The 8,848-nt window shown below is 40.8% G+C and overlaps 1 long non-coding RNA gene across 1 annotated transcript in view; it reads left to right on the forward strand.

The window, feature by feature from the left end:
- The first annotated feature begins 8,775 nt into the window (after nucleotides 1-8,775).
- The window catches only part of LOC126389361 (uncharacterized), a 9,123-nt gene continuing 9,050 nt past the window's right edge, over nucleotides 8,776-8,848 (forward strand). The window contains exon 1 of the long non-coding RNA XR_007569843.1: nucleotides 8,776-8,827. This is a non-coding gene — a long non-coding RNA (uncharacterized LOC126389361). The remainder of the gene's footprint in view (nucleotides 8,828-8,848) is intronic.

An 8,848-nucleotide genomic window follows, 5' to 3' on the forward strand; every position in this document is an offset into this window, starting at 1 on the left:
ATATTGTTGCTTGTTGAACCTACAAGGCTTCCTTACAATATACACTGCAAGTATCAGTGCTGCCAGCAGGGGGCAGTGCGGCGTGTTACTTCGTTGTTGGACTCTCTTCTGAGTGGACTTCCGTTTCCTCGTTCATTCTGCTGAGCGAGGCTGAACTGCACAGAAACAACACAGACTGTCTCATCTTTTCTCCTGTTTATTCAGGTTTGTGAAGTGTCAGTAACTTATATGAGAACATGTACATGTTACTGAACACTTAATGTACAGGTTAAACTGGTTTTGGAAGAATGCAATGTGTATTATGTGCTTTTCTGTAAGTAGAGAAATGTCGTTTTTTTCTCAAGATGGCGCCAGCCGTTAAGTTTCTCTGTCGATACAAACGTAAGTTTTGGTCTAGTTTTGGCTCCAGTACAATACATACAGTTATGTGAATATTATCTGTTTGACTGTTAAAGGTGTTATGTTTACTATTTTCATGTATATGACATAATCTAAGTGTTAAAGCAACAGTATACTGATTGAACTGAAGATTATTATACTCTTAAATAGTGTATGAAAAGTGTGTTTTATCTGGAAAAAGAGATAAGAGATATAAATACTCACTGTATTTGTATTGTTACATTATTTTTATGTTTTTGATATTGTGGATCTTTGGGTGGAATAACAGTGCAAACTGGAAAAAAATACAGAAAGAGTTATACTGAGATTAATGTGTCATATTTGTAAATAAAGCATTCTGCTGAGCGAGGCTGAACTGCACAGAAACAACGCCGACTGTCTCATCTTTTCTCCTGTTTATTCATTTTTTTTTTTTATCTGTATACAGTCTCTCACCCGAGACCTGTAACACTTGCATAACCAGCTTTCTACATTTCCAGTGGATGTTGGCCTCCGCCAGGGTTGTCCCTTGTCACCGATTCTGTTTGTGAAATTGATGGACAGAATCTCAAGGTGCAGCCGGCGGGAGGAAGGGGTCCAGTTTGTGGACCTCAGAATTGCATCTTTGTTCTTTGCAGATGATGTGGTTCTGTTGGGTTCATCACACCGTGACCTCCAGCATGTAACGGGGCAGTTTGTGAAGCGGTCAGGGTCAGAGTTGGCACCTCCAAGTCTGAGGCCATGGTTCTTTGTTGGAAAATGGTGGATTTCCCTCTTTTGGGTGGGGAGAGAGTTACTGCCTCAAGCAAAGTAGTTCAAGTATCTCAGGGTCTTGTTCACGAATGAGGGTCAAATGGAGCGTGAGATGAACAGGCAGTTTGGCCTGGTGTTAGAAGTGATGCAGGCACTGTGCTGGACTGTCTTAGTGAAGCGGGAGCTGAGCTGGAGGGCGAAGCTTTCGATTTACTGGTCCATCTATGTCCCAACCCTCACCTATGGCTTTGGGTAGTGACAGAGAGAATGACATAATGGATACAAGTGGCCAAAATGAGTTTCCTCCATGGGATTGCTGACCTTGGAATACAGCCGTTAATTCTTCACGTCAAAATGAGCCAGTTGAGGTGGTTCAGGCATCTGACCAGGATGCCTCCTGAGCACCTCCTGTTAGACATTTTCTGGGCATATCCAGTGTGTAGAAGGCCCTGGGGCAGATCCAGAATACACTGGAGGGATTATACATCATCTGGCCTGAGACCATCTCGGAACCCCCCAGGAGGAGCTGGGAAACATTGCTGAGGACGGGACGTCTGAAGTACTTTGCTCAGCCTGCTGCCCCCTTTGACTCGACATGGATGGCTGGATGGCTGGATGGCTGGATGGATGGATGGATGGATGGACAGTGCACTGCTTTGGGAGTGGAGAAATGTTTTATTTCATATGTTTTGTTAATATGGCGTCTACACAGCACAGTCTGCAGAATATGTTGGCATTCTATGTTTATGCAAACCATGTATATGTTTGTGCATTTAAGGGTAAACTATGCAAGATTTTCCTTAAAAAAATAAAAATAAAAATAAAACAATGTATAGACTCATACAACACTAATCCCTCTGAATCATTACTTGTGATGTTCTAGCAGTGTGTAGCTGTGTCTGTATCTGCAGAGACACTGCTGTCTGCCTGGATTTTCTTATTTTCTTCTTAGTTTGGTTTGTTTCGGGAGGTTTCTAGGCACAGAAACATTTTGGTTAGCGTGAGTAAAAGATGTTTTGGCCTAAAATACCTAGTTTAATCACAACAAACACAGCTGGCAATGTTGCGAATTTACTGTTTCGAGGACATACAAACCAGTCAAGTTGCACTTACAAATTATAGCCATGTCTGTGAAAACATGAGTGCTTCCCCCAGTCAACATAGAAGATCTGTACAATCAGCACAGTTTTAGGTGGACACCCATGATTAATGTCACCACTTCAGTATCTGACCAAAGTCTCCCCTTCTGTTCCTGAGTTATGACTTTAAGTAATGGCCAGAAGTGTTTCTGCAGAACATTATGATGTCAAAGTGAAGCTGACCTTTGACCTTTTGGATATAAAAAGTCATCACTTGATCATTTTATCCTATTAGACATTTGTTTGAAGTTTTGTCATAATTCGCTTATAAATTATTGAGTTATGACCAAAAACATGTTTTGTGAGGTCACAGTGAACTTGGCTTTTGACATTCGACCACTAAATACTAATCAGTTCATTCTTAAGTCCAGGTGGACGTTTGTGCCAAATTTCAGGAAACTCCCTCAAGGACTTCTTCAGATACTGTGTTTGAAAGAATGAGACAGATGCAAGGTCACAGAAACCTTTGACCACCAAATTCTAATCAGGTTGTTTTTAACTTTAAAGAATTTTCTTCAGGGTGTTCTTATGATATTGCATTCACAAGAATAGGATGTGCAGACAACCTAAAAACATAATGCCTCAGACCACAGCTATCGCCAGTGCGGAGGCATGTAAACCATGCTTTTGTTGGTCTTGAACAGTGGTCTGTTACTGTCTGCTGCTTAGTAACTGTCCGGCTTAGATGTCACCAGCCTGTTTCACTCCCAACTGGTCAAATATCACCATTTTGTTAATGATTTTGGTGTCAGATAACAACATACATACAAAGGCGTTTTTCGTGGCGGTTTTGATACGTGCTGAGCAGAGGCTATTTCTGCTGCCACTGGCAACTACTGAAGTATCATGTTTGTATGTTTTCCTACTAAAAGTAACATAACCCATGTATTTTGAAAGGCTGCAATCAAGTGACCAATGCGCTGACGGGAGTAAACAAGGAAGCAGTCCTAGGTGGTCTTGTAAGGAGGCAGGCCGGGGTGATGGATGGGTTACAGAAACACAGACTTTTCCGCAGGTGTATCTCCTGTTTGGAACCATATGAGCTTTGAGTGAACTTTGAGTCATTTTAAGGTATGTTCTCACCATGTTTCCTTTCCTTAACACAGTAACTTTACTTGACTAAACTTAACCTCTGTAACTTTACATTAATTAACTGTACTTTAAGGTCGTAACGTCATTCTTTGGACACTAATTCATAGGATATCATAAGAACTGTTGTGCTTGTATTTTCGGAGGACATCATATTAAACATTCTATGTGGATATGTTGCATATTTCACATTGTCATTTGTCATACTCTATTATCTCTCTCACCTATCAAAACTAACCATGTGCTTTTGTTGTCTAAACCTATTGAAAAAGACTGTATACATGTAATAAGTAGCAACTGTACATGTGCTGTGGAAATAGAAATAGAAACACAATGCATGTAACAAGCATCAATTGAGACGCTGTGAACGTCTAAACCTGATGCAGGAGAGTATGTTAGCACGCCAACATGTAATTCTGGTGACTGTGCTGGTTTAGTTGTATTCAAAGTGTGTCTTTTTCTCCCTAAAGTTTTGTCTTTATCCAAGAACAGGTGCATTAAGAGGAGCTTGGTAGTCTTTTGTTTAGGCCCATGCAATTAAGTATAACTGAAAAAAAAAAAAAAATTGCAAATGTGTCGTCTAAGTGTATCAGTGCATCAGACCCCACAATTACATCAACAGTGTTTTTTTCTTTCATCCCCAAATTCTCCCACCTTCCCTGCTCTCTGCTGACAAACATCTTTACAAGTATTCAGTGAAACACAGTTGGCATCTTCACCGTTGCCTGAGTGAATACATGTTTGAGCATGTCGTGGGTAAAGTTCTGCATCTAGTCACCGTACTTGTGTGTGTGTGCGAGTGTTCGGCCTTAATAACACTACCTTATTCCTCTGAGAGTTCTCTATTCAGAATCAGTGGGGACTGGGATCTCTCTCTCTTCCCTCAGGGGAGGCTTTTTTTCCCCAAAGACTCGCTCTTCTCCCCAAGATTGCGATGATGAACAACAACACATAACACCTAGAAAGTAGGCCACAAGCATGTACAATCAGTCCTCCCTCCAGTCAACTTTTGTTGAGGAGAAATGGGAGGTAGCAGATGGAACTGTGTAATGCTGCGCTTACACAGGGAAGAGTTGTGTCTTTGATAGGATAAAAACAAAAACATTTCTTGAACTGCCTGTTGAACTACCTGCTTTCTTGCAACCATCAAGTAAAAACTCTTAGAAAAAAAGTGTTAAAATGTAGTCTGCTGTCTCTTAAGTAACAAGATGTCTCTTACTTTTTACATTTAACAAAGTAGTAACAGCAGATTTTGGGATAATAGAAAGCCTCCATAAAATACAGGGGTTGAGGCTTGGTTATAAGTGGGGTAAAGCAGGGCACAGTGAAGTCAGGGGTTTTACAATATATATATATATATATATATATATATATATATACTTTCCTGAATTAAAAAGCACATGATGATGCAGCCCAGTTGCCAGAAGAAAATGTTGGAAATGTTTTGCAAATCACGGATCTGTTACAGTTGTACCTTTCTGTATAGGATTAGCGTTTCTAAAGAGATTTAGTATATGAGCTCACTTGTCATCTGGAGGTGGAGGGGATAGTGAATGGCATGTCATGTAGGCAAGACCAAGACCAAAAAACACCAAAACCAGTAGTTTTCAGTGAGTCATTATATGTTTGCATACAGTAATATATTACATTTAGCAGTAACAAAGTAATATAATGCTTTACCAATGGGATTTTGGGTTATATTATAATTAAAATCCAGGAAGAGGAAGGTTATTTAAGTGTGGGAGTGGCCTATTTGAATCCCTTTTGTTTGAGACCATGCTGCAAGGTGAGTGTGTTTGCTGATCCTGTGAAATAGAGTATGGTGAATGTGCTAGGAAAGATAGTATCGGCACTGTCTCTACCTGGCATGTACGGAGCCTGGGTTTGGTTGAAGGTGGCAGTGCTGTTTGGGCTGAGAAAGCCATGTGTAAGTAAGGTAAAGGAGGTTAGTGGGTTGGTGTGGGGTGCAGTGAGACCTGGCATTAGGGGAGTGTCTCTGGGACGCCAGAGATCACTGTCTAGCCTCCTGGAGGTGTCGTGGGACCAACTAGACAAAACACTGGTGAAAGGAGGTTCCCACCCGATGACCACAAAGACATGTTAGTTATCACTGCTCACTGGTCTGTATAGTTAAGCCTTGCCATAATAGCTTATCATAGGGCTTAGGAGGTTATTCACTGAGTGCTGATCCTTTTCTAGAGCACAACCTTCTTGTGTTTATTCGAATTACATTTACAATGTCGTGTTACCTTCCAAAATAAACTGTTTATTGTTTTAATTTTCCACTTATTCACACTGATCCACACCGCTCCACTTTCACCCGTGTGCCACCAGAAAAAATATCATGTAAAGGTTGTTGTGTGTTGTCGTGTCATTATACACTTCATCAGTGGTTTTATAAAGTTTTTGTGCCCAAGGCACACCAAAGGGCAAGCCAGAATCTCAAGGCACACCTGTATTTATATCTGTGCATAACAGCTTCTATGACGTGTTATCACTCTTATCACGACATAAGACAATAACAGCGATACATGGTCCCATTCATGGCTTTCTCCTTTTAAATACTATCATCCCCCAATCAGGGCTTTTGATGTGTCACAGACTTAGAATTCCTACACATAAATGACAACAATTAGGTTTTTAATTGAATTAAATTAAATTAAATTAAATTAAATTACATTTACACTATAGAAAAAACAAACAACCCCCCCCCAAAAAAAAAATTTAATTTATGATTTATGATTTATCAGGACCTGACAGAAGTCCAGCCTCCACAGCAGCCTTTTGTCTCACTACTCCTTGCTGTCTCTCATTTGGTGCTGCTTGTCACAACATGAACTGATTTGAAGAGGCAGACATGTGAATCATGGCTTCTTTTTTCCCTCGAATAATAACAAGCAATTTTGTGTAGGATAAAAATCTGTTCCCATCGCATTATTTATGCTTTGCAGAATAACCTATTCAGATACGTGCCTAGAGCACATATCTACCATGACCTCAGTTTCTCTCATCTATTCAGTGAAATAATCCCAATTCAAGGTCCACTTACTAGCTTCCTGTGAGCTTTCAACCCAGTCATTGGTAAATGGAAATTGCAGTGGAACATTGGACATGTGATAATGGGTAGTTGTCGAACTTTGATAGAATAAAAATATCATCAAGTCATATCATGTTCTTTGCCTGCTCTCTATTGTACATTCTAAAAGTTTGTGTTCCTGTTCTTAACACCTCCCTAATATTAAACATGTTTTTTCCCAACTTACCACTAGTGTGTGTGTGTGTGTGTGTGTGTGTGTGTCTGCTCATGACCTTCTGATGCAAAGCCCCGGGGCAGGGCAACAGCCATCCTCTGACCTTAGCAGAGTTTGGAGAGGTTCAGTCCCCTGGCTATGGACCATCAGTCTGCAGAGAGGCTGGTGGTGGTGAGAGGGGGCACTCAGAGGGTGTATGTCTGCTCTATCATTGATCCAAATGGCCGTTTTGTCCAGATATGAATACAGAAATGTAACCAAACACTGAGCTCAGTCCCATCACAAGATTGGCCTGTGGTAAAGGTCAGACACATATTTGGTTAAAGGCCACTTCAACTCTGAAACTCACGGGGAATGTTTTACTTGGTTGTCACACGTTAACTTCATTGACATCAAGGTATTTTGCTTAAAAAAAACTCAGAAGAACTGAAGGGGTGCAGCAAGACGTGTAACATGCTTGAAAGTTTTAGTCCATGGAAAGCAGTTTGGTGCAGCATTTTCAGTTAGAAAGCTCTAAAGCTTAAAACAAAGTGTGGAAGTGTCATATTGTTTAAAAGTGTCTGAAATTTTCTTTCCAATGAGGGAATCAGGGGTCTGCATCTGACCATTTTCTTGCCACAACAGACAATTTGACAATTATGCCCACTTGATGCAGCGATTGGCCCAGACAGGGTTTGAATTTCTCTCTCAAGCTGTCTTTTCATTCCTAACACAACTACTTCTGTCGCTTTTCACTCAAACAATGACAAATAAGAAAAGGTTCTTTGTTCTTTTGGATGGAGGTCAGTGGGATGCTTACAGGCTTTTCACACCCCCTTTATGTGGACATCCAAAATAGGTAGAAATCATTTTACTTCTGTGGGTTTGTAGTTAGAATTTTAGAGGGTGTGATTACATACAAAGTGTTGCAAATTGAGGCATAAATGTGTCTGCACATGTTTATTCTGAAGTGATATGATTTTGCTAGAGGAACGGACAAACAAGAGGCAGCCCAGTAGCCAGAAGAAAATGTTGGCATTGCACGTTTCTGCAAACCACAAATATGCTACATTTGCATGTTTTATACATATAAATGTTTCTACAACAATAAAGTATATGAGCTAACTTTGTCATAAGGAGATTGTGGATGGCATGTCTCTCAGGAGATGCCTATCAAGCTGCAGACCACTGTTCGAGACCAACAAACAACAATTGTATGTTTTCAGCAGGTTGTTAGGCACTACATGTGGGTGTTTTGTAGCAACCAGTCACTGTTTTTCCAGTGGTAATAGGGCAATGATAAGTAGTTGTTGTTTTACTGACACATGATTGCATTTCCTGCTGGCATAGTGCCACAAAAACAGTTGTTTTTGAGACCATGCTACTTTTCCAGCAGGGATTGTGCCACCAAGACTGGGTAATTTAAGACAAAATGATCTTTTCCAACCATAACCAAGTGGTTATTTTGCTTAAATCTAACCTCATGTTTACCATAGCACTGTTGAAACGTAAACTTTCAGTGTCTCCACTACATTATAACCTGCAAACGTAACGTATCAATGGTTTACAGAAATGTAGAATGCCAACATTTCCTCTGACGATTGGGTTGTCTGATGAAAATAACTGATGTATTGGCTGAATTATAGATGCAAGATGAGAGTGAGTGAAGCTTTACAACACTAATGCAACAGGCTAAAATGAATTATAGCGTGTAACAAATGAACCACATATCATGATTAAGAGTTATAACGAGAGGGACGCATCCCCCTTGTTAGCAAAATGACCAAATTGTGTCCCTGTGGTTAACCTACCAACTGCAAAGACCCAGACACCATCCCATCCACACCTATAGCTGATACATCTTACTATATAATGCCGAAAACTCTGTGTGTGTGTGTGTGTGTGTGTGTGTCTGTGGGTGTGTCTGTTCCCCTTTTTTCTCCTCACAGACTTAGTCGATCCATGTGAAATTTGGCACAGTGGTAGAGGGTCATGGGAGGATGCAAATTTGGCACAGTGGTAGAGGGTCATGGGAGGATGCAAATGAAGCAATATTACATCAATTGGCCAAAGGTGGTGGTTAGCACTGTCCCCTCACAGCAAGAGGGTTGCCGGTTCGATCCCAGGTGTGGGAGCCCCTCTGTGCAGAGTTTGCATGTTCTCCCCGTGTCAGCGTGGGTTCTCTGCGGGCACTCCGGCTTCCTCCCACAGTCCAAAGACATGCAGATTGGGGACTAGGTTAATTGATAACTCTAAATT

Source organism: Epinephelus moara, chromosome 4 (assembly GCF_006386435.1).
Source record: "Epinephelus moara isolate mb chromosome 4, YSFRI_EMoa_1.0, whole genome shotgun sequence".
NCBI lineage: Eukaryota > Metazoa > Chordata > Actinopteri > Perciformes > Serranidae > Epinephelus > Epinephelus moara.